A 26,183-nucleotide genomic window follows, 5' to 3' on the forward strand; every position below is an offset into this window, starting at 1 on the left:
CGTTCACATGCCTCCTAGAGAGGAGGTCTATGAGTGTCCACCATCTGTTGTCCACAGCTAGCATGTGCTCATGTGACTGGTGCATTTGCTGCTCCATGCAGGTGGCCATCCTTTCCATGGAAGAGCACATCGTCGCCATCACCTGCAACATGGTGATGCTCATGTTGGAGATGGACTCCTCCATTCTCTGCACAGCTGCAGACATCGTGGCTGCAAAAGCTGCCAGAGCTTCAAGCAATTGTTGCTGCCCCTCCAAGATCACCAACTTTCTCGATGGCCCCTGAGGCTCAGCATCTGCATGCAGCTGAGCAGAGCTTGGAGCGTCCTACACCCTCTGGCAAGGAGTCTCCACTGCTGTCCCTGTCAACGCCATCTGCTCTTGCTCACTTGTGAATTGTGAGACACCAGGTGACAACACTACTCTATGGTGCCATGGACCCACCAAGGTGTGCATAACTGCGCTGGTGCTGGCTGTGATTGGGTCTGCGGACTCTGCACCCTCAGAGGCTGGCGGTTGCTCTGAGGAGTTGTCTTCCTCCTCTGACTGGATAGTGAGCGGACGGGGGGTGGGGGCAGTTGATGGACCTGTGGGATAGTAAAGAGGTGAATTAGAAATGTTATAATAAGAATGGATAACGTTACAATTATGCGCATGATGACATTTCACTGGCTGCTGACATCAGTCACCATATGAGTGACTGCTGTATGCCATGTGGCTTTATGAGATGTGATTCTGTCACCAGGTTGCTGGGAAGTCCCCTTCTCTCCATCTCCCACCGCCAATGTCTCTTGAGCACCCAAGATCTCCAGAGCCCCCTCCTCTGCTGCTGTATGATTTGCAATTACTGGAGGACCACCTCCAGTTCTCTGCCTCTCCCTATTGTTCTGGGCTCTCTTCTCCTGCAAGGAGGGAAAGAAGAGAAGTTTGAGTGAGGGTGATGGAATGAGTGCAAGGAATGGATGGGTTACATCTGTAGAGGGTGATTATGAGGGAGTGGCATGACATTGCCAAATGGCCTCCTTCTGTGGTGTTACTTGCTATGATTGCATTAGGATGAGGGTGAGTGTCAGGGGTGGTTAGTCAGAGAGGGATGTGAGTATGTACATAGTGAGACAGGGATGGGTGGATGTGCAAGGTATGTTGATGTGAGGAATGATGTGCAGGAGTAGGCTTAGGAAGGCAGAGTGATGGGGATGTGTTGACAGGCACATCAGGACGAGGTTGAGTGTGGCATTGCACTCACCTTTCCTGACTTCATGAGATCATTAAAGTGTTTCCTGCACTGTATCAAGGTCCTCCTCACCACGTCCCTGCTGCTGACCTCCTCAGCTATATCCAGCCAGGCTCTCTTTGTTGCTTGTGGTGGTCTCCTTTGCCTGTCAGCAGGGAAGAGGATCTCCCTGTGTGCTCTGACAGCCTCTATCAGAGTATACAGCAAGGATCAGAGAACCGTGGTGCAGCCCTCTGCCTTTGGCTATCCATGTTTCAAAAGTTTTATCTCTCCTGTGGCCTTTCTTTGACAACTTCCACCTGTAATGTATGTACCTTTAAGGGGGGGAACTACTTTTTACAGCTCATGTATACTGTAGCACTGGCAGTGACCACACCTGTATATAACTTTGAGTAGTAATCTGTACAGATCAGATGCAGTCTGAGCCACGTTGAGTAAACACCGTTTGTACCGTTCTCCGCAGTCTGTGTCTGATTATACACGGACATAACATTGGCGACGAGGCAGGTTCGAACCTACCTGCAACTCTGCATCACCTCCCGGGGATTCATTCCTGAAGATCAGTGGATTGGAGGTCAAGGCCAGAGACTCGGGCGTCGACCACAGAGAACCGCCCAGTCATCCAGCAGAGACTCGAGAATTGCGGGGGAGGCTGTCGAGAGCCAGGCTTGGCTTTCCAGTCGAGGTGGTCCAGCGAAACGTGCTAGCAACAGGGAGTGCGCAGACCCTTCCCGGACAGCGGCGGGTTAGAGCCCGACCGAGCAGCACAGCAAAGGGCCGAGCAGCGTCGACGGGGGAGAGAGAGAGAGGGCAGAGCGCACAGGGCGCAGCCGGTGTTCAGGGGCTGAGCAGCGTCGGAGAGAGGGAGAGAGAGAAGCGCGCGAAACCTACAGGGTGCCGCCATTGCCACGAGAACCGGCAGCAGCGGGGGAGGAAGGAAAGCGCGGGAGACGCTATTTTAAGACATTTGGAGACGCCATTTTAAACCACACCCAAAATGCCGAAGAGTGGCAGTATCACCGCATTTGACAATGAAGTCGAAGATTGGACTACATATGTCGAACGAATAGAGGTGTACTGCAAGGCAAATGAGGTGTCAGATGACAAGAAAGCATCGGTATTGTTGAATTTAATGGGTGCAAAGACGTATGGGTTATTGCGAAATCTAGTAACCCCAACGAAGCCAATGGAAAAGAGTTTTGAAGACATAGTAATGATACTAAAGGAACATTTAAACCTCACACCGCTGCTGATAGCAGAAAGATTCAAGTTTCACAAACGGAACCAGCGTAAGGATGAAAGCAATGCTGATTATTTAACAGAACTGCGCAAACTATCGAAACACTGCCAGTTTGGAGCGGGACAGGCAGATACCTTAAGGGACAAGTTTGTGTGTGGGAACTGAGTTGTCTGAAACTACATAATGTGATCACAACAGAGGATCACCGAACCATTTGGGTCATTCTCAAGATAGCAGGAGTCCAGGTAAAGATGGAATTGGACACAGGATCAGCCCTAACAGTCATAAACCGACGGGACTACGAGCGGCTATTCTCACACATACCCTTGAGAGACACAAACATTATTTTGAAGACGTACACGGGGCAAAAAGTCTACCCCAAAGGAAAAATAAGGGTGACCGTTATATATAACGGTAAGGAAACACCAAAACTAGACCTGTATGTATTGCAAGATGGAGGACCACCATTACTGGGACGTGAATGGATCCGGAAAATACAACTGGATTGGCATTCCATACAGGCACTGACTGTGGGTGACAAAAAGGATGACGACGTCACACCTGGGCGACTATCAAAGATCTTAACTGATGTGAAAGAAGTGTTCCAGCAAGGACTCGGAACACTAAAAGGCATGACAGCGACGATTAAAATTGGAGAAAACGCAAGTCCAAAATTTTTTACGGCCAGACCGGTACCTTATGTGATCCGTCCAGCCGCTGAAGCAGAGCTGGAGAGTCTGGAACGTTCAGGTGTACTGTCCAAGGTAGACTGGAGCGAGTGGGCTACACCCATCGTCCCTGTGATTAAAAAGTCGTTGAGCAGCACACCTGGGGAACCAAGGAAGGTTCACATCTGTGGGGACTTTAAGGTAACAGTGAACCCGGTCCTTCACACCGTAGAATATCCACTTCCGTGGATTGAAGATATTTTCGCCTCGCTATCTGGAGGGAAACGCTTCACTAAGATTGATCTGGCCCAGGCGTATCTGCAAATGGAGGTAGAAGAAGCATCAAAAGAATACCTCACAATCAACACCCATAAAGGTCTCTACCAATACAACCGGCTGGTATTCGGGGTAGCATCAGCTCCGGCTATTTGGCAGAGGGCAATGGAACAAGTCCTGCAAGGGATCCCAGGGACCCAGTGTTATTTGGACGACATCCTGGTCACGGGCGAAAATGACAGTGATCACCTTGCCAACCTGGAGCAGGTGCTCACCAGATTGCAGGAATATGGGCTCCGAGCTAACCGCCACAAATGCAAGTTTTTTAGAAAACAGATCTCGTATTGTGGCCACGTTATCGATAAAGAGGGGTTACATAAGTCCCCAGAGAAGATTGAGGCAGTAGTCAAGGCTCCAGCACCGGAAAATTTGTCACAACTGAGGTCGTTCCTCGGGCTGGTAAACTACTACCATAAGTTCTTGCCAAATTTGTCTACAATACTACACCCACTGAACATCCTACTGCAAATTGGGGTGCCATGGAAGCGGAGTGACGAATGTAGACGAGCTTTCCAGAAGAGCAAAATACTAATCACATCGAAAGAGGTATTGGCCCATTACAACCCAGCATTACCAATTCGGTTGGCATGTGATGCATCACCCTACGGCATTGGAGCGGTGCTGTCGCACAAATTCTCGGACAACTCAGAGAGGCCAATAGCCTTTGCGTCACGATCACTAAACTCAGCCGAGCGTAACTACGCCCAGATTGACAGGGAGGCGCTCAGCCTAGTGTGGGGAGTGAAAAAGTTCAATCACTATCTGCACGGGCAGAAATTCACCTTGCTGACTGATCACCAGCCACTTGTCTCCATTTTTAATCCAGAGAAGGGCGTTCCGGTGATGACTGCGCAACGACTACAAAGATGGTCACTTTTTTTGGGGCGCACCACTATGAGAGTGAATATAAGGGCACGAAACAGCATGGAAATGCTGATGGGCTATCACACCTGCCATTGCCTACTGCGGAGGAAGCACCAGCAGTAGATCCTGTCGAAATATTCCATTCGACTATAGTTGAATACCTACCGGTAACTAACGCTTGTATCGAAAAGGAAACCCGAAATTACCCGACACTGTCTCGGGTATATGATTTGGCGGTGAAGGGTGGCCAGCACATGGCGACTCGCTGTTGCCAGCATTCTCGACAAGGAGAGAACAGCTGTCAGTGTGCCGGGGGACCTTGATGTGTGGATCCCGAGTGGTAATTCTACCCAAGTTAAGGGATAGAGTGCTCAATGAGCTTCATGAAATCACAGAAATCACAGAAACCCCACAGTGCAGGTAGAGGCCATTTCAGCCCATCGAGCATGCACCGACACATATCCCACCCGATCCCCGTAACCCCACGTATTTAATCCCCCTAACACTAAGGGTCAATTTATCACAGAGGGTCATCTGGGAGGGGAAAAAATGAAAAGCCTAGCCAGGGCTTATGTGTGGTGGCCGGGAATCGATAGACAAATCGAGGACCTGACCAAGAGCTGCTCAGGATGCCAGAAAGTCCAAAATGCACCACCACAGGCCCCTCTACACCCATGGGAGTGGCCCTCATCTCCATGGCAACGGGTGCATATTGATTTTGCTGGTCCATTCATGGACTCAATGGGCTAGATTTTCAGTTTAGGCAGTTTTGGGGCGCTAGCTTTAGCGCCCGCCCGAAGTTAGCGCCCGCCCCAAAGTAGCGCCCCGTTGCCGGGAATTCAGTGGCTTCGCCCTAAGAGGTTGGTGGAGCGCTAAAAGAGGCGTTCCACTACTCTCTTTAGGCGCTAAGCCGGCGGTCCAGAGGGATAGCGCCCAGGCGGGGCGCAGCACGGGTGCGGTCATTTTTGCACTGACAGCAGACCCCGTGGTGCCGACCAGCTCTTAAAGGGGGAAGGGACGAATTAGTCTGCTGCCACGCCCTGCACACTGCAGCCTTGCAAAGAGGCCTCAACACTACTGCTCAGCCCCAGGGAGTCATGGCAACGCCAGAGAAGGCCCGTCAGCGTGCCCTGCGCTTCTCAGAGGGTGATCTGGACATCATGCTCACAGCTCTGGAGGTGAGGCGCAAGATCTTGTTTCCAGACAGTGGGAGGAATCCAACCCACCACGACTACACCAAAGCCTGGAAGCAGATCGCCCAGAGGGTGACATTCACCGGCGAGGCCCCCAGGACCCACACACAATGCCGTAAGAAGTACAACGATCTGACCAGGATTGTGAGGGTGAGTAGCCTTTCCAGTCTCCTCCTCATTCTTGCATGTACACCTGACATGATGGGCAAAGGGACCTGAAAGTCCTTTTGGCCAGCCCTCAGCCAGCAGCATTGGGACAGTCATGAGCATCAAATGGCCATTCGGCACTCTACACTTTGGCCAAGCTATTCCACCATGGGAGGCAGTGCACACTACATCAGGGCTTCACTCTGTCCAAGCTATTCCACCATGGGAGGCAGTGCACACTACATCAGGGCTTCACTCTGTCCAAGCTATTCCACCATGGGAGGCAGTGCACACTACATCAGGGCTTCACTCTGTCCAAGCTATTCCACCATGGGAGGCAGTGCACACTACATCAGGGCTTCACTCTGTCCAAGCTATTCCACCATGGGAGGCAGTGCACACTACATCAGGGCTTCACTGCGCCCTTACAGCCCGTCCTTTCTCTTGCAGGCTAAAGTAGCGTTTAATCGCCAGGCCCGTGCCAGGGGTGGCCGCGCCAAGCTGCAGAAGCTCACTCGGCTGGAGGAGCGCGTGTGTGTGCTCATGGGAGCCCGTGTGATTGTCCCCACAGCGTGCGGTGTATCCGACCCTCCACTGCCCGGCAATGGTAAGGACCTCGCCTTTTGGCCCTCTCGCGTCGCACTGGCCCATCCGAGCTACCTCCTTTGCCACTGTCCCACCAATGCGCTGAATCCCACCAGTCCTAACTCCCTCGCTGACGCCGTCTCCTCACTCTGAAGCTACTCTTGTGCATTCCTGCTTTCAGCTGGTGACGACCAGGACCCTGAGGCTGCCAGTGACAGCACCTCCAACCAGGAGGAGGAGGAGGAGGAGCAAGCCGGACCTTCGGGGGAACAGTCACGTCCCGCAGGAGAGGAGGAAATGCTCGACACCTCCTCACTGGACGAGTGCCTGGAGGAACTGTCGCAGGGCAATGCAGCTTCTGGGACCAGTGGCGTCCAGCCACCCAGCAGCCGTGCGCGTGGCCCGCGGCCTTCCCCCCAAAGGGGGGAAGGATCAGAGGGGAGTGCTGCTGCTCGGCACACTCGCCGTCACCAACGCGGCAAGGGTCCCCTAGTTCGGCCCCCTCCTCCCCAGCGGGAGAGTCGCGACTCCAGTCCGGACACCTTCACTTCGGAGGAGGTGCGGAAGCTCGATCAGATGGCTGACGACTCGGACCGGCGCCACACGGAGCTCATGAGCGTGGTGGGGCGCATGCCTGAGGCCATCGAGTCGCTGGCGACCAGTGTGCGCGAGTTCGGGGCAGCAACTGCCGCGACTGGCCGCATGCTAACTGATGCCGTCAAGACCCTGGCGGATGTGATGCGCGCGCACACCAGGACCAGAGGGCCACTCACTGCTGCCACACGCGCTGTCTCAGGCAGGCATCGCCAGGGCAGGCGCCGCGCTGGACCATCCCAGCAAGCCGGCCGTCGGCTGATTGCTGCGGATCCTGCAGTGCGGGCCCGGCCGAGTGCCACCGCGCCACAGCACCAGCCAGCGCATCCCAGACGCCAGCTGGCCCACATTGCACCATCCGTCGCCGCCATTCCCCCTCTGGGGCGTCAAGGGCAAGCGGCTGCAGCTGATGGTGGCCAGGCTCAGGCGCGCCACTCAGGAGACGGCCCCTCGAGGCCCAAACGCCGTGTAGGCCGCCCCCCAGCGGCATCTGGCGGAAGGGCATCTGAGCCTCAGGCGCCTTCCCCCAGCCTCGCAGCAGCCACTGGGCAGAGCTTGCGAAGGAGCAGCAGGCAGGGCAGGGGAGGCAAAATGCTGGCCAAGGTCTCGCCCTCGCGGGCCACTCAGTAGAGGGTGTGGCCAGCTTTCCTTTAATATGGCGGTGGCCATCTTTATTTTGCCCATGGTTGTGCTTTTGGAGGGCTTTTTTTTTGCGTTAGGCCGACGTTGAGGCCCGGTTTCAATAAAGGTGGAGTGGCTCCTCCCCAGTTTGTGGGAGTGAGTCGTTTGTTGGGCTTTTTGTGGGGCCCGTTTATTGTTTTTGGGGATTCATGTGGGAAGGGCTTTTCATTTTTGTTTAATAAAAAATTATCTTTATTCATGCAGTCTCCATGGTTGTTCTTCTTAGTGTTTGTTGGCTTCGCCGGCTGAGGGCTTGCGGAGCGGCTGCATTCATCTTCCCTCATGGCCCCTGGCCATTCCCTGACAGGGGGCTTAGAAGTACCGTGTAATAAGGTGGCGTCGTGCGGCCCTTGGCCCTGGTCGCTCCCTCCTGGGAACGTACTCCTGCTCCTCCTCCTCCTCCTCCTCCTCCTCCTCATGCTCCTCCTGCTCCTCCTCCTGAGGTGCTGGTCCAACGTCAGGTGGCAGTGCCTGAGTCCTGCGGATAGCCAGGTTGTGTAGCATGCAGCAAACCACCACAAATTGGGAGACCCGGTCCGGCGAATACTGGAGAGCTCCTCCGGAGCGATCAAGGCAGCGGAACCGCTGCTTGAGGACCCCAATAGTTAGCTCGATGATGTTGCGGGTGGTTTGATGGCTCTCGTTGTAGGCCTCTTCAGCAGCGGTCCTGGGCGCGCGGAGCGGGGTCATGAGCCAGGTGCACAAAGGATAGCCTTTGTCCCCGAGTAGCCATCCTCTTGGGGGAGGCTGTGCCTGGAACATGTCATGCACAGTACTCTGCCGCAGGATAAAGGCATCGTGGCTGCTGCCTGGGAAGCTGGCATTGACTGCCATGATGCGCTGCTTGTGGTCACAGACCAGCTGCACATTCAGAGAATGGTAGCCCTTCCTGTTGCGATACTGCTCGCCATGCTCCAGAGGGGCCCGCAAAGCCACATGCGTACAGTCAATGGCGCCCTGCACCAAGGGGAATTCCCCGAGTCTGGAAAATCCCAATGCGCGCTGATGCTGGCTCTCCAGGGCCATGGGGAAGGAGATGAATTGGCTTCTCCTTCTGAACAGTGCTTCGGTCACCTGGCGGATGCAGCGATGCGCGCCGTACTGGGAGATGTTTGCTATGTCCCCAGCAGCGTATTGGAAGGAGCCGGTGGCATAGAAGTTCAATGCCACTGTCACCTTCACTTCCACCGACAGAGACGTCCTGCACCTGAGCTTTGGCCGCAGATCTCGGCGAAGCAGGTGGCAGATCTCTGCAATCACCCCCTTCCGGAATCGGAGCCTTTTAACACATCGCGCGGCACTCATGTTTAGGTAGGAGCGCTGCTGGCGGTATAGCCTGACTGGGTAAGGCCTACGTGGCCGACGCCTGTAGCCCCCTCTGCCTCTAGCCAGGGCTGCCCCTCTCACAATACGTCTGCGAGCCCTACGGACATGGAGCTGCAGCTCCGCGTTGGCACCCCATGCAACCCCCATCAAATCCTGGCAAACACTCTAATTTCCAAATGGCCACTTGCAGCGCTGTTGCCTGAGTCCAAAAATACCTGGCTCTTGCTGCTTGAAACCAGTTAGCTATCCTCCTTGTTGTGTCTCCAGAAATGCGTTGCACAAGACTGTTTTCTGAAATAATGGATGGCCTTTATACTGGAGAGGACGTTCCCTTTAATTAGCGCCCCCCGGGGCCCGCGCTGGTTGTGTTGCGTTCCTTTTTCCAAACGCTCCGGCCGCCCGCCGCACAATGGGGCGGTCCGACTGAAGTTTGCAATCGGGGCGGCCAAAGGGCGTTGCACGAGGATGTGACGTCATTTTCTGCGCGCGCATCCGGGCGGGCGCTAAACTTTGCGCCGGCGCTAACGGGCAACTTAATTTGGGGCGGGGCGCAAACTGCGCTGCGCCCCGGCGCTACACGCATAGCGCCCGGAAATCACTTCTCTTAAGGCGCTAACTGCTGGCGCAAGCAACTGAAAATCTAGCCCAATGTTTTTAATAGCCGTGGATGCGCACTCGAAATGGTCTGAAGTCATCAAAATGTCCTCCACCACCTCGGAGAAAACTATTGCAGTCTTACGGACCATTTTTGCCAGGAATGGCTTGCCAGAACAGATTTGCTCCGACAACGGACCACAGTTTGTGTCCGAAGAGTTCCTGAGTTTCTTGAAAAAGAATGGGGTAAGGCATTACACATCCACCCCGTATCATCCAGCCACAAATGGATTGGCTGAGAGGTTCGTACAAACCTTTAAGAAGGCAATAAAGGTTATGTACAATGACAACATTCCGCTGCAGCACAAGGTGGACAATTTCCTGTTCGCCTACCGGAATGCGACACATGCAGTCACCAACCAGGCCCCAGCCATGATGTTCTTTAACCGAAGGCTAAGATCTCGCCTGGATTTGCTCAGACCAAACGTACAAAGAGATGTTGAGAGTAAGCAATTCCAGCACATCCATGAGAAGCCAACAAGGAGCTTCAATGTAGGGCAACCAGTCTTGGCCCGCGACTACCGAACAGAAAAATGGCAGCCAGGAACGATATGCACACGGCAGGGCCCACTAATGTACACAGTGGACGTTGGGGAGAGCATCGTGAAACGCCATGCTGACCAGATCCTAGAGTCACAGGAACAAGTCAACCCCATGCCTCGCCCATACGTACCTGGTGATGAACCCGACGTACAGGTAGCATCTACCCCAGAAACAGTAGCATCGGAAGCTGATGAACCAACCGACGACAGGGGGCCAGAATCACCTCCGTACCAAGAGCAAGACACTCGGGAAAGGCGCTATCCAGAAAGGATCAGGAAGCCTCCCCAAAGACTGAATTTATAAATAGACTATTTTCAGCTAATGTTTCATGTTAAAAGTGTTAATTGTAATTAGTTTGATATTTAATTGTTAAGTGAGTGTTATGGTACTGTTAATCTAAAAGGGGAGGAATTGTAATGTATGTACCTTTAAGGGGGGAACTACTTTTTACAGCTCATGTATACTGTAGTACCAGCAGTGACCACACCTCTATATAACGTTGAGTAGTAATCTGTACAGATCAGTTGCAGTCTGAGCCACATTGAGTAAACACCCTTTGTACCGTTCTCCGCAGTCTGTGTCTGATTATACACGGACGTAACACCACCCTCCTCAGGCAACCTTCAAGTGAGTTGAGTGCAAGGCTGATCTAAATATGGGCGCTGGAAGCGAGTCATCGATGACATCATCAGATCCGCACCATTTAATATGGCCAGGAAACGCGCATGACTCTTTCAATTAACTGAAAGTCACTCTGAGCAGCGCGTTGATATCTATAGTAGATATTAGTTGACAGCCTATCCCTAGAAATGGAGATAGAAAAACCGAGGAAGGCAAGGGAGGGGTGGAAATTTGAAGCAAAGTTGATGAAATTTTCCAGTTTGGGGCAAGAGCAGGAAGCGGCCCTGCTCCAGACATTAATGTACTGGAAACAGAGGTGAGGGAGGGGACCTGAGTAGGACTGGAACAAAGAGTGTTCCACATATCCCACAAAAGGCAGGCATAGTTAGGACCCATATTGGATCTCATAGTGACACCTTTTATTTGGAGGAAGTGAGAGGAGTCAGAGGAGAATTTGTTTAATGTAAAAACAAATTCAGCCAGGCGGAGGATGGTGGTGGTGGATGGAGACTGGTTGGGCCTCTGTTCAAGGAAGGAGCGGAGGGCCCGTAGGCTGACCTGGTGAAGGATGGAGGTGTAGGGGGACTGGATGCACCGGGTGAAAAGGCAATGGTTAGGGCCAGGAACCTGAAAATTGTTAAAGTGGTGGATGGCATTGGAATTGTCGCGGATGTAAGTCAGAAGAGACTGGCCAGCAGGAGAAAAAAATAGAGTTGAGATTGGAAGAAATAAGTTCTGTGGGGCAAGAACAGACTGAAACGTAGGCGGGGGGGCAATTTTCTCAGCCCCGAGGAGGCGGGTTTGGAGGCGGGACTGCCGGGAAAATGGCAGAATTTGGGGGCGGGTGGCAAACCTGCCCCCAACTCACCTTCATGCCATCTTCCCAGGAGGTGGGTTGCCGTCCCGCACCGAGTCCCGTCTCTTTGGAGGAGGAAAGGGATTAAAACCTATTAACTGCCTGTTAACAGGCAGAAAATGGGATTATCCGGTTTTTGCCCTCACAAGTGCGGGCTTCCTGACGGCTCCAAAACCTGCCAGGGTCACCGAGGCGAGTAGTGGGTCTGCGGGGGTCGGGCGGGGTGGTGGTGCAAAAGTGTGGTGTGAAGGTAAGTGATGGGTGCAAGAGTGTAGAGGTGAGTATCTGAGGTAAGTGCAAATGTTTTTAAAAGTGTACTTACCTTTGTTTCTTCCTGGAGGTTTCATCGGTTTCTATGCAGAGAGTCTCGCACCTCCGTGTTGCAGATGAGAGATGGCCGTTGCATTCTCAGATGCAACAAACATCTCAATTCTGTAAAAGAAAGAAGGTTGATGAGGTCTTGTATGCAAAACTTCATCAAACTATAGAGAATGTCACTGTTTGACAGCTTCACAGAGCTGTCAAACAATGACAGTTCATCTGTCAAAAATTTTTGACAGATGAAACATCATACGTTGACGAGCTCTGCAATCGGCTTTCCCTTAATTGGTTGGCTAAGCCCGCTGGGTGGGCTTAACAAGGTCAATCAAGGGAAAATACTGTGGGTTGGCCACAAATTGATGGAGGTGGGGCATCGACCTGACAAGCAGCAGTTCCACCTCCAACGCGCCCCCACTCACAAAATCGCCCCCAGTGGGTCTGCCAGGACAGTCATGTTTGTGGACCTCAGGAAGGAGGTAGAACTTAGCCTTGCGGGTTTGGGAGCTATGAGGTTGGTGACCGTGGGGGGAAGCTCTCCAGAGGAGATGAAGTGAGTGACCGTCCGGGAAATGATATCTTGATGTTCGGTGCTGAGGTCATGGTCCCGGGGCAGCTAGGAGGAGGTGTTGGAGAGTTGCCGTTTAGCCTCTGCAAGGTAGAGGTCTGTTCGCCAAACAACAACAGCACCACCCTTGTCAGCAGGTTTAATGACAATGTCAGAGTTGGACCTGAGAGAACGGAGTGCTGCAAGTTCAAAGCGAGGTAGGTTAGAGTGAGTGAGGGGAGCAGAGAAATTGCGATGGCCGCTGTCACACCGGCATTTCCCAATGAAAAAATCTAGAGTGGGTTAGGGGCCAGAGGGAGGGGTACAGGTGGAATGAGAATTCTGAAAACAGGACAAAAGGGTCCATTGTGCGGGGGGAAGACTCCTGGGCAAAAAAGTGGGTGCAGAGGCGAAAGCGACAGAAGTAGAGATCAGCACCATGCTGAGCTCAATATTCGCTGAGGTGGGGACATAATGGGACGAAACTCAGACCTTTGCTGAGGACTGATCATTCGGGTCAGAGAGGGGAATAAAAACATAGAAACATAGAAGATAGGAGCAGGAATAGGCCATTCGGCCCCTTGAGCCTGTTCCGCCATTTAATGAGATCATGGCTGATCATCCAAACTCAGTACCCTGTCCCTGCTTTCTCCCCATATCCCTTGATCCCTTTAGCCTTAAGAAATATATCTAACTCCTTCTTGAATATATTTAATGAATTAGACTCAACTGCCTTCCGTGGTAGAGAATTCCACAGGTTCACCACTCTCTGGGTGAAGAAATTCCTCCTCATCTCAGTCCTAAATGGCTTACCTCTTATCTTTAGACTGTGACCCCTGGTTCTGGACTTTCCCGCCATTGGGAACATCCTTCCTGTGTCTAGTCCTGTTAGAATTTTTTAAGTTTCAATGAGAATGTCAGAGGGGATAGTGAAAACATGGCAAAGGGTGAGATTGGATGGAGGGATGGGGGCTGAGGAAAGGGAAGGGGAAGAAGGATCGGGAGGGGCGTTGGTATCTAAGAGCTGTTGAAGCTTGCGGTCCTTGACGCCTGAAAGGCAGAAAAAAAGGTTTTGGTTTAAGCGCTGGATTTGGCGAAAGATGAAATGGAACTATGCACCAGGACAGCTCTGAGATAGAGTGAGTTGGTGCTGCTGAAGAGCGAAAGCTTGCTTGTGTCGGTGCACTTATAAGAAGCTGTTCAAACTGAAGAAAGGTGCAAAAGGGAACGTGAATAATCTGAACATTCTTGTCTCGCTACCGTCCTGTTTAAACCTAAAAATAACACAATAGTGGGACCAGTAGAGGTAGAAGAACAGCTATGATCTTATTGAATGGCGGAGAAGGCTGAAAGGGCCGAATGGCCTAATCCTGCTCCTCTTTCTTCTGTTCTGTTCTTATGTTCTTATGGGGCTCTGGAAAAGCACTTCTCACTTCTTGGAGGTACTTCTGGCAATTCCACTCTGGTTAGAGGACGAGGAAGAGCAACAACAGGAAAACGGAGCAAACAGAGCTACAGCTCCAAAAAAAGGAGGAAAGCTCACAGGAATCCTTACCCTTCCAACAGAGTTTATAGGCCCAGGCCAAAATACCTTTAGTTCTCTGAGGAGCAGTGTATAAGAAGGATTTGTTTCTCTCGGGAGGCAGTCCCAGGGTTGTGTCACCTCCTGCACCAAGACCTACAAACAACTGGCCCAGCTCGCATATCATTGTCAAGATCATGCAGCCTTCAAATTCTTTGCTTTCTGTTCCTTGTAGGCTGCCACAGAGGAAGCATTAACATCAGTCAGTCTACAGTTCCAACTTGCATGTGACTAAAGCAAATATTGTTATCACTTTCCCCACGGACAACCGGAAGCAGCAGGTAAGAGCTCTGGGATTGCACAGATTGCAGGCTATCCCCATGTCGCCCTGCGGGCTGCTTCATACGTTTCCACTGTACTACATGTGCAACTGATATATGATCACCAGCAGTGCATTATGCAGGTCTGTGCCTCCTTCTTGGCAGCTACCGTGACGTTTTTACCTTGTGGCAATCCTCCATCCTCCCCACTCTTTCCCCATGCGCAGCAAGTGAGTCAGTGGTTGCTTGGGAACAAGGGCTATCCCCTGCACACTTGGCTCATATCTCCTCTGAGAAACCCAGGCTTGTGTTACAGTCAGATCCGTGGGTCAACCAGAGCCCGAGTCAAACAGTCCACTGGAATCATCTGTTGCCTGGACCGGTCTGGTGACTTCCTGCAATACAGCCCAGTAAGGGTGTCCCATATGACAGTGGTTTGCTGTACACTGCATAACTTTGCTCTGCAATGGGGACAACACATGAAGCCATCTTTGGATGAAGGCCTTCAGCATGATGAGGGCAAAAACACTGATGACATAGAGATGACTAGAAAGCAGGAGGCTTTCAACAGTTGCCTACAGCCAGAGCACGTCAGCAGCAGCTCATTGAAGAGCGCTTCAGCAGAACATTCCCTGCTTTTCTGTAGTAAGTCATATCCTGCATCTGTCCAAGTTCTTCCACCCTTGAACACACTGCATGTGCCGATAGGTCAACATTGATATTCATTTCAACTAACATTGCAGTGTCACCAGCTACTACAGAAACACTTTCTGTATGGAAGTATTTTACTTTACTTACACAAATGCCTACACATTAACTATCACCTTGATGTGAGCCCATGGTGCCTGTATTAAGTGCTCTGTTACCAACTTTAATGCCCTTATAAGGTGCTCTTCCAGTGGCTGCAACACAGGAGGTAGAACGCAGCTGTGGCTCAGTCAAGGGCGCTTGAGATGCTTGTGGTCTGCAATAAACTGCTATGAGTAGGGATCAAAGTAAGTGGCATCTGTTATACAAAGTTGATTAGTTATACAAAGAGTACAATTAACATGCATCGATCCAAAAATATAGTAGAATTGCAGCAGAAAGATGTAATATATATGGGTAGAACAAATGAAGGACACAGACACAATGAGTTGCTAGTCCATGTGCCTGCTTTATGATAGAATTCTTCATTAAGATGGAGAGTGAAGTATTTAACTCAGAGACTAGTGTGCTGAATTTAAATAAAGGAAACTACGATGGTATGAGGCGCAAGTTGGCTAGGATAGATTGGGGAATGTTACTTAAAGGGTTGATGGTGGATAGGCAATGGCAAACTTTTAAAGATCGCATGTATGAACTACAGAATTTGTTCATCCCAGTTTGGCATAAAAATAAAACAAAAAGGTAACTCAACCGTGGCTAATAAGGGAAATTAGGGATAGCATAAGATCCAAGGAGAGGACATATAAATTGGCGAGAAAAAGCAGCCAACCTGAGGATTGGGAACAGTTTAGGATTCAGCAAAGGAGGACAAAGGGATTAATTAAGAGGGGGAAAATAGAGTATGAGAGTAAGCTTGCAGGGAACATAAAAACTGACTGTAAAAGCTTCTATAGATATGTGAAGAGAAAAATATTGGTGAAGTCAAGCGTAGGTCCCTTGCAGTTAGAATCAGGGGAATTTATAATGGGGAACAAAGAAATGGCAGACCAATTAAGTACATACTTTGGTTCTGTCTTCACAAAGGAGGACACAAATAACCTCCCAGAGATGTCGGGAACATAAGGTCTAATGAGACAGAGGAACTGAATTAAATCAGTATTTGTAGGGAAATGGTGTTAGGGAAATTGAGGGGATTGAAGGCCAATAAATTCCCAGGGCCTGATAATCTACATCCTAGGGTACTTAAGGAAGTGGCCCTAGAAATAGTAGATGCATTGCTGGTCAGCTTCCAAAATTCTATAGACTCTGGAACAGTTCCCATGGATTGGAGGGTAGCTAATGTAACCCCACTATTTAAAAAAGCCTGACATCGGTAGTGGGGAAAATGCTAGAGTCCATTATAAAAGATGTAACAGCAGAGCACTTGGAACTTATAGCTCTCTGCAATTTCCATAGGCTTTGAGTCAAAATAGTCCTTGAGTTCCTCGACAATGTCTTCAAACAACACATCCTTCGTTTTCCCTGGCATGAGTAGGTTTGTCAACGTTCCATAGACATCTGGCCCGATCTCCGTTAAAAAATTTGATTTCTTCCATTCACAAATTACTTTATTTTGAGCTTGAACATTCTCCTCTGCACCTTCGGTCTCAATAATGTTATTGGCCTTAAAAAACATTTCCATTTGCTCAATGTAAGCTCAGTCATACACACCGAGGCTTCCGATGAATCCTGTAGATGCGGCCATGATTGAACCGATCCCATCGAACAGTGACTCAGCACGCTATCTGTATACATGTGCGAATCAACGCCACTGTTGCTGTGTATTCTGGATGAGCATTAACGATAAAACATCGCAAAAATTCAGTTTAGGTGTCACAAATTCACCTTAAACTTGTCCACTCAAAGGTTGAACACTGTGATCCTAAAAATGGCTTTGGGATTCCATCCTCGTCACCAAAATTGTAATATATGTGGATAGAACAAATGAAGGACAGTGACAGGATGAGTTGCTAGTCCATGTGCTTGCTTTATTAGGCCAGAGTGAACTAAGCATGCTCATACCAAACCATGTGACATACCATGTGATAATACATTACAAAAGAAAACGAATGGCCCACAAATTCGGGTCGGGGGCTTCCCGTGGGTGTAAGACCCCGACCTGCACTTACCTTGCGCGCCGGCAGTTGAGCTGTAGGGCCCCGTGGAATTCCGCTCCGGGGCCTGGTCCAGCTGCCGGCGCGCTGTGCTTGCGTTTCCCAGGGGCGTAGTTAGTGCGATGCGTCCCCTAGGATCACATGGGCAATGGGCAGCCAATCGGCGCAGGGAAAAGTCCATTCATAAGTAGTGACAGGAAGACCTGTCAAAACTTATAAATACTACGGCCCCAAAATAGTAGTAAACCTTCAAATAAATGTTAAAAAATCATCACACTTTTTAAATAAACTATAAATTACATTAAATAACTATTTTAAACAATAATTTAAATTTTTGAAAAAATAATTTTATATTCAAACGGGGCTAAAAATAAACTTACCTTGCTTTAAAGTATTCAAAAATAATAAACCTGTGGAAAAAATGTTTTAATTTTAATTAATTGACCACTTGCCTTTTAAAATGCAGGCCTTACGCCTGGTTTTTACATTTCTAAAATCTAAAGACTTACCCTCACGGAAAAACCTGTAAAAAAAACCTAAGTTCAAAGCGCACACGCAGACTCCCGCGCGCCCGCGTTCGGCCTCTGAACCCCTTCGTTCAGAGGAACGGCAGTGCCGGTTTCCCACGCATGCGCAGTGCATGCAAGAAACCGACACTTCCATCGGGCCCACGCGTGAGTACCCCGTGCGTACTCACCCGTGGAGACCCGAATTTCTGGGCCAATGAAGATTGTTGAGGCGTATTAGAGGAAGTTGTAGAAGGAAATCCTACCAAGTTAAAGGTGGGAATGATTGATAACTAACATTGTGCAGCGATAAGGCTTACAATTCAAATATATTCAGGCAGCTCATAGGAATTCTATTATACTGTGCTAAAGTCACACAAATTTAACTTCCCACTGTCTCATGTCCACACATTCAACGTGCAATGTCCTTATTGCAGAAAAAAAATTGTTCAATGAAAGAGAGTGTCTTAAGACAGGTAGGAGCACACAGCAGATAAACCTCTTACATAGTCTGAGGTGGCATAATAAGCTGGGAGGATGTGTAGATCCAGGGTAGTGCAGAAGCTGGAGGAGAAGACCATGTACTTGTTTTGTTCAATTATAATTGCAAACATTAACTGTGCTAATGAATGTGAGTTTTCGGCAGGTTAAAACAGTCATTGTGCTTCACGTAACTCTATATGTACTCATCATGTGACATTTCCTCTTTGTACAGATATGCCTGGAGGAACAGGCTGTTCTATTGGGACTGCAAGCCTCACCACTGTACTCTGCATCATCAGCATGAATCAATGTAGGCACGAGCCCAGAGATACACACTACGAATGGTTTTAGTAGATGGAGCATAGAGTAAATCATACATCACAGATGTTGAACATCAGGAGGAGCTAGCTGCTTCTGGATGTAGGCCTAGAATGCCAGTAGATGTTCTGAGGTCATGAAAGGTGCTAAATAAATGCAAATCTTCCTTTTTCCTTTTCTTTTATTCATGGGCATGTTGAACTAGGGCACCCTTGACCTCAGTAATGTAGTTATGAACCCCAAATTGGCTGACATCTTGAAGTCTTTGCAGATCATTAGAAGTACTGTTTAACTCCAGATATGTTCCTTGGCTTCAGTAGGGCTGATTTTAACTCCTGGCAGGAAGACGGTAATCCCGCCTGAGAGTTTGAGGCGGAGGCCTGGCAGATTTTAATGCCACATTTGAATGCCGTCAGACAGCTACTCGCCCATTTCGAGTGGAAAATGTCAGCTGGCCGGTGTCAAGAGAAGTTGCGGTGAGTGGTGAAGCTAGGGTCTCACAGCTGAAATGGGGGTGGGTGAGCCTGTAACAGCAGAGACCCAAACGTTATTGTAGGGCCCGCAGGAGCCTCCCTGCTCCTCCTGGCCCCGCTAAGGATATATTTTTTTTGCTTACCTCCAGTGGTCTTACTGGCTTCTCGACAGCTTTACCTGGCAAGGCAGCTGCAGCAGGTGCCCCATTCAGGAGTGAATTAAAATGGTATCCGGGTCCCAATTATATAATTGAATTCCAATTTACATTTATTAACAAGGGTCTTGTCGGGAATGGAGTGGTAGATGGAGACGCTTCATTTTACATTTTCCCCTGCTACTTTCCTGCAGATCGGGGAGAGTTAAAATTTCTCTGAACGTGTCAGATTACTCTCATAGATGAGCTCTCACTCTCTATGGTGCAAAATGTGTCTTTACCTCCCCAGTAACTAGTTAGTTTGTAGTGAACCAGAGTATTTCTCTTTACTGGTTATATCATCTGCCCTCATGATCTTTTTTGACTTTGGAAGGTGGTAGAATAAACATTGGATTACACCGTGGCTTAGCCTGTAAGCTGCCAAACAGATTTATTAAGCAATAAATGAATACACAATAACACACTTTGAGTTTACAGTAGTTTTTTTAATTATTTGTTCTTGGAATGTAGGTGATGCTGGGAAAACCACATTTATTGTCCATCCCTAGTTGTCCTGACAAGGTGGTGGTGAGCCTTCCCCATGAACCAAGCTTTGGTGTTCTCACATTGGTGTTAGGTGGATGGGTTATAAGCTTAACTAACCCTCTTCAAATTTGATAATAAATTACTGTCACATCGGTTGTGCTAGACTGTGAAGTGGACCTGTTATAAGGTCCCTGAATACTATGCTTTATGTGCCAAAGCACTGCTGACCTCCCACAGAGTCTCTCTGGCCTAACTTCTTTGATAGCTTCAATGGACTACTCAATTGGAATAAGACCTGCTAAGATATACTTTCAAAATATGACTGGGACAAAGGAAATTTAAATATTCATCTTTTAAAAACCAGTAGAACTGCTAAAGATATCATTTAAAAAAATGTACAGGATGATTATATTTGAATTGAATGGCTTAGCCCCTCCATCAGACATAACTATTCTAGGGCTGTTGTGTAGCATGCACCATGATAGAAAGAAAGAAACCAATAGCATGGCTACATCATGGGCAAAAATGCTTCATTTTTAGGCCAGAGTCTATTGTATGAAAGTTTAGTACTGTTTTCACTTTCACTGCTACTGGAGGCACAATATTAATATGCTTACAAAAAGAAAATACTGCAGATGCTGGAAATCTGAAATAAAAACAGAAATAAAAACAGAAACAGATTTCAGATCATAACTTTTTGTCTGTGTCTTTTTTTCTTCTCTCCCACATGGCAGCACAATTCACACTTCATCTAGAGCCATCCTTTGTTTCTTAACCTGTCCCATTACCATCTCCTTTTGCCTTGAATATCTCTTAATGTCTCTTAACCTCTCCTGCCTTCTATCCTCTCACAGACCTTCCCTTTTGTTCTTTCATCCCCTCCCCCCTTTCCTAGCCCCTACACTTGCTTAAAAATCTGTTCCATTTCCTGCTTTTTTCCAGTTCTGACTAAAGGTCATCGACCTGAAACGTTAACTCTGTTTCTCTCTTCACAGATGCTGCCTGACCTGCTGAGTATCTCCAGCATTTTCTGTTTTTATATTAATATGCTTGTTGACTGTGGGTCTGGTTCAAGAAGAGGGTACAATTCCTGAGGTTGAGATAGCTCACATGCCTGTTGGAGACGTCTTACCTAGGGTAGTACTGAGTCCTGCTGGTCTTCTTCCTATGACCTCAAACATGCCTGCTACTCCTCTCTTGCTCTTCCTGCATAATATCAAGTTATGTGGCATTTGAAACAAGCTCTGTATCAGCTACTCTGTCCCCTGAGGAAACCCTGCCAGCTCCCTCTTCAGTTTGAACACCAGCGTTTATTGGGCATCATTAATGTGATGTGTGCATGAAGTCAAGTCTGAGTAATTTTGATTGATCTCTGTTAAATGCTGCAACAACAAAAAATAGCATCAGGTCTGAGTATTAATACACCCAACTATTGCATGCACGTGAACAATTTCAAGGCAGACTGTAAAAGGTAACCATAAATTCATTAGCACAAAATGCACAAAATTACCACTCATTAAATGGGTGCTCATGGGCCAAATTTCTGAGTCATGGAATTAAATAGAATCTACAGTACAGAAACAAGTCATTCGATCCAGCTGGTCTATGCCAGTGTTTGTACTCCACATGAGCCTCCTTGCACTCGAATTACCTCTTCCCACCTTGTCCCCGTATCTCTCCATCCCCTTCTGCAGGAAGTCATGGGAGCCCTGTCCATGATCGTTCTTCCATTCATTTTAATGGATGGTGAATTGAGAGCAGGCTGCCCATGATTTCCAGAAATGAGCAGCCATGGGTGAGACTGCCCTCTGCCCTGCAAGCTCATCAAATCAGCCTTTAGTGTGTGCTGACCTCTGATGCGGAATAAGTTTCCCCCCTTTTGTTTCAGAAATTGTGATTGAAATAAAGGAAAGGAGCAATTCAATTGCACAATTTTATCAACTTTGAAAAATGTCTTTTGCTTTTAATATCAAAACCCTGAAGAATATTTGAGTCATAAATAATAATTAAATCGTAATCAAAAATAAACACGCTAAGATTTCAATGTCCCTATGAATATGAAAATGTTATAGGATTAAATATAACATCTGTGAAGATTTTGTCTGATTTATGAAGAAATAGCAATAATTATTGTATATGTGGCAAAACCACCTGGGTATCTTCATTGTGGAATGAGTCCCACAGAAGGGAGTTGATTTGAGGTCAATTGGTACTTTTCAAAGGGCGCTGAATATGTCGGACTGATTCTGCAATTGTGGGCTCCTACCATGGAGCCCCCAGAGAGCACAGGGCAGGAAATTGCTACCCTGCAGCCCAGGATTTTCTGTTCATTCATTTATTAGATGTGGGCCTGTGATTTCCCAACCTGTGCTCTCTGGGGCACCTGTTTGTAGACCTAATATCTGTTGAGAAGGGGATTTTAGTTCTATTGAAATATTATTTTTTGAGGGGGAGGTAGGAAAAGGAACTTAGTGCTACTTAAAGGGAGGTAGTCAGGGAGGGGGGAACAATATGGGAGGGGCAACTATAGGGGGTGGGGGAGAAGTTTGCAAGTGAATAATTATACATGGACTCTGAATTGAGCAGGTTTGATGACCGTTTCTTCCCCAATGGATCATTGCTATATGTGTCAGCCTTGACTCAGTTGTAGCACTTTTGCCTCTGAGTTGGAAGTCCGTGGGTTCAAGCCCCCGTCCAGAGACATGAGCACATAATCCAAAGTGACACTTCAGTGCAGTACTGAGGGCATGCTAAACTGTTGGAGGTACAGTCTTTCGATGAGACATTAAACCTAGGTCTCGTTTGCCCTCTCAGCTGGATCCTATGGCACGATTCAAAGAGGAGCAGGGGAGTTCTTCCAGTGTCATGTCCAATATTTATCCCTCAACCAAGACGTAAAACTGATGATCGAGTCATTTATTTCATTACTGTTTGTAGGAGCTTGCTGTTTGTGAATTGGCTGTTATGTTTCCTATATTACAACAGTGACTACACTTCAAAAATACTTCATTGGTTGTAAAACGGGTGGGTTTGGAGCCTGGGAGCAGTTAAATTGTGAAAAATGGGATTCCTGACCTGATCCCGCCTCCAGCCCGCCCACTTCTAGTTCTAACGGAGGCAGGACAGGGTGGGACGGGAGGTGGATGACCACCCCGCTCCCAGTGGGCGGGACATCAATTTAAATATTGTAATGAGGCTGGAAGCCTCTTTTTTAACCCCCATTTTGTTTTTCACTGCATGTGGATGGGTTTCACACAATTCGTGAAACCTGGCAGTTAAACCAAGGCAGGGACTGCTGCATCCAGGAGGTAAGTGGCTTTATACCTACTTCCTGGATCCAGGGACCCGACCATACGCACCACCCGCAATCGGAGACCCCCTCACGAGGCCTCCGATCACCCCCCAAGGCTCCCTTCCCCAGGCCTCGACCCCCAATGATGATGCTGAGGTCAGCCACGATCCTCTGGTGGCTGGCCCCGATCCTCACTCCTCCCCTGCCGATCCCCGGCCATGCCGACCCCGCGATCTACCCCCCGGACTGATCCCTTGCATCTGCGGTCTACAGCCAGCCAGCCTATCAAACTGGCTGACTGCGGGCGGGAATCCAAGGCCACACATTCAAATCAGGCCCTGTTGTTAAAGTCGACAGGGCCTGCGGGAAACCCGACCTCCCGGGTTTCCCACCCGCCTCGGAGGCCCCGCAGCCCCATCCCGCCTATCTTAAGAAAATTCCAGCCTTGAATTCACATCCCAGTATGAGAACATTATTCCACTAAATGCCACAATTTTCTATTAACCTAAGCCAGTGGCTTCAATGTTCATTTCTGAATTCAACTTTCTTCATATAATTTTACAAAAATGTCAAAATATTTTGAATAGATCCATGACATTGACTTAGAAATTTGTCAGTTTTAATTAAATGCACTGCAATTAATTAAAAGAATATCAGAAAACAATACCGACAATCTGAAAAATGTGTCCTTTTAAAGTAGTATCATCCTCCAAGTTTTTCCTCAACAACTTTATTGTGCACATGGCTATCTGGAAGCTTAAATAAGCAGTCTGCGCTCCTTATGAAACAAAGCCTGCATCTTTATTTTCCATTGTGTATGGGTTAGCATTCTTCAGTTTATCACTTGCTGGAGGATATGTAGGATGGCCACCGTGTTCTCCCATCACCTCAAAGGGTGTTAGTTAACACCATCAGACAAATACTACAGGCTAAACTAATTGGCCAGATTTATTTGCAAGTGAAGTACTATACAGAATCAAAATGGCACAGCAAGATATTCAATACTGTGCAAGAACTAAAATTACACGATAGAGGTAATTTTAATAAATTTCACTACTGGCACAGAACTTCATGCACCATGAGTACATCCACGGTTGGGAAAATATGGGGAGCACAAACGTATTTCTTGAAATGCATCGCCAGCAGGTAAAGCTCGTTGTTGGGAGCTGAATTTTGTGGATTTACCTTTAACATAGAAACCATTTCAAAGTCAAAAAAGGCAGATTCTTAAATCTCTACAGCTCTTTCAGTAAGTTCTTCGTAAAAGTCTTTGGTAGTGATCATGGGAGGAGAAATCTTATGGAGGTTCTAGTCACGTTTCACAGATGGTTAAGCATACACAAAAGATTGGAGATCACTGGATTAGCCCTACATTATACGAGTGTTCATTCATTGATGTAAAAGAAGACCCTTTGAAGGTCTGACCTTCACAAACACACATCACAACAAGCAACGCATTAATGCTCCAGGAAATGAGTCACTTTTCAGCAGTGTTCACACCTTCCCAGGTGTAATGGTTGAAATGGTTCCCAATACCAGATCAAAAATAAAATGTGGTTTTATCATTTCAGGATGCAAGTAAAATTCTCATTCGATCAGAGAGTTCTCCAGCTGTAGGTCAGGCAAAGTGTACTTGCAATACAGCCAAAAACAAACAAATCCTTCCGAAAGGTCAGTCTTTGTTTTATTCCCTGGTTCTGTCACAGAGTGTATGGCTGGGCTGTTTTACAAAATAAATCACAGCAAGCAGCCACTAGGAGGTGCATGGGACAGTTCAGGGTAGCTCTCCCTTAAATTTCAGTGGAAGATTTTCTGCTCCTTTTACCTCTCTTGATGCCACAACCAAGTTCAGAAGCACAACAACAAAAATAATAAATAAATTGTTGGGAGCATGTCCATGGTTAACTCTTCATCTGGGTTTGAATGCATTTTGTTTCACCACTGGAGCACCCAGTATATTTTATAGCCTTATAACATATCCCAGACAGATTATTGAACGGAGAAGCATAGGGGGTGATTTTCTGGGTACATTCTGGTGGCAAGAAATCTTGTCCAATGCCAATGCATATCGGGAAATTGTGGGCAACGTTTCCATGATTTTCCAATATGCGCTGACAGCGATGAACTAATCTGCTGCTGGTGTATAGCTGGAAAAGAACCATAGGGAAAATAATGGTTGTACAAGAGGCAGCCCAGAGTCCAGATTCCAAACTCGAGTTTTCCACTTTCTGACTTCCAAAGGTTTCAATAATTTCAGAGACATAGCAGCATGTAATAGTTTTAATGCTGCACTTTTCATTTACTATACACAGCCTCAGGCACTTGGAAGTAACATTAAATGTTCCTAAAATACATATTATCTTTACTGGACAAAGTATTCCATTAAGAGAACTCATTAATGGATGTAAGTGTAACTTTGTTATAGTTTGGAATGGTTCTGCACTTAAGACTGACAAGTCTGGACTTTTCTACCTGGGCAAAATACCATGTGGAATAATGGTAGAGTGTGATTTTTACACTGGAAGTGACCGACCCAGTCCAAGCGGTCCCCATCCTTTGAGGTAAAGGGTAATAATCTAACTTTATGCTCCTAGAAGAGGGACCATGTTGCAAATTCAGGTACATGCTTCGCCCGAGTTTCCAAATGTTAATTTAAGTGAGGGTGACCATATTTTCTAAGCCGAATCCGGGGATACACAGGATGGAAGCACAGCAAAGTAGCCAGGATGCATTTCAAGAAAACCGGCAGGATGACTTTGTTACTTCTGCTAGTGGAATACGTGTAGAGGCAACGGCATTTTCACTTTACACCGAATCTCGAATCTTGCATGTGTTCTGGCAATAGTGCTGTACCATCTATACTGGTCCCTGAATACGCTAACTTTTAATTTCTCACTTTTAAATCTGTTCCAAACAGACTGAGATTTTCCATAGAAGGTATGAAACAACCTCTGTCTCAGAAGGTTTCAGAAACCTCTTCCCAGTGAGAGAATTTAGAGCTTGCCTTATTCAGTAAAAAAACATGATGCACCATGCTAATCTGAGGTAAAGTAAATCCACTCACCCAGCAGCTCTCACTGCGCCCTCGGCTTCTCCAGCACCTTTTTAAAGTTTCGCCCTCCGGTCAGTCACTATTGACCAAAACACAGGGTCAGGTGACTCAATCCCCCAGAGTACAGTGCGGTCCGAGCTATCGATGGGGCATTTTTCCGCCACGCTGGATTGTGGGAAGGCGGAGCCGCCATTGTCGCCTCCGTTCAACCGGCTTCTGGAATCCATTCCTGAGCTCAAACCGGGCGGGAACACCTGAGAATCTCACGCCTGGTGTTTCTGCACATTTGCGTTTAGAACATAAGAATATAAGAAATAGAAGCAGGAGTAGG

The sequence above is a fragment of the Somniosus microcephalus genome, chromosome 10, assembly GCF_052327205.1.
Source record: "Somniosus microcephalus isolate GS21.2 chromosome 10, FLI_Smic_1.0, whole genome shotgun sequence".
Classification (NCBI taxonomy): domain Eukaryota; kingdom Metazoa; phylum Chordata; class Chondrichthyes; order Squaliformes; family Somniosidae; genus Somniosus; species Somniosus microcephalus.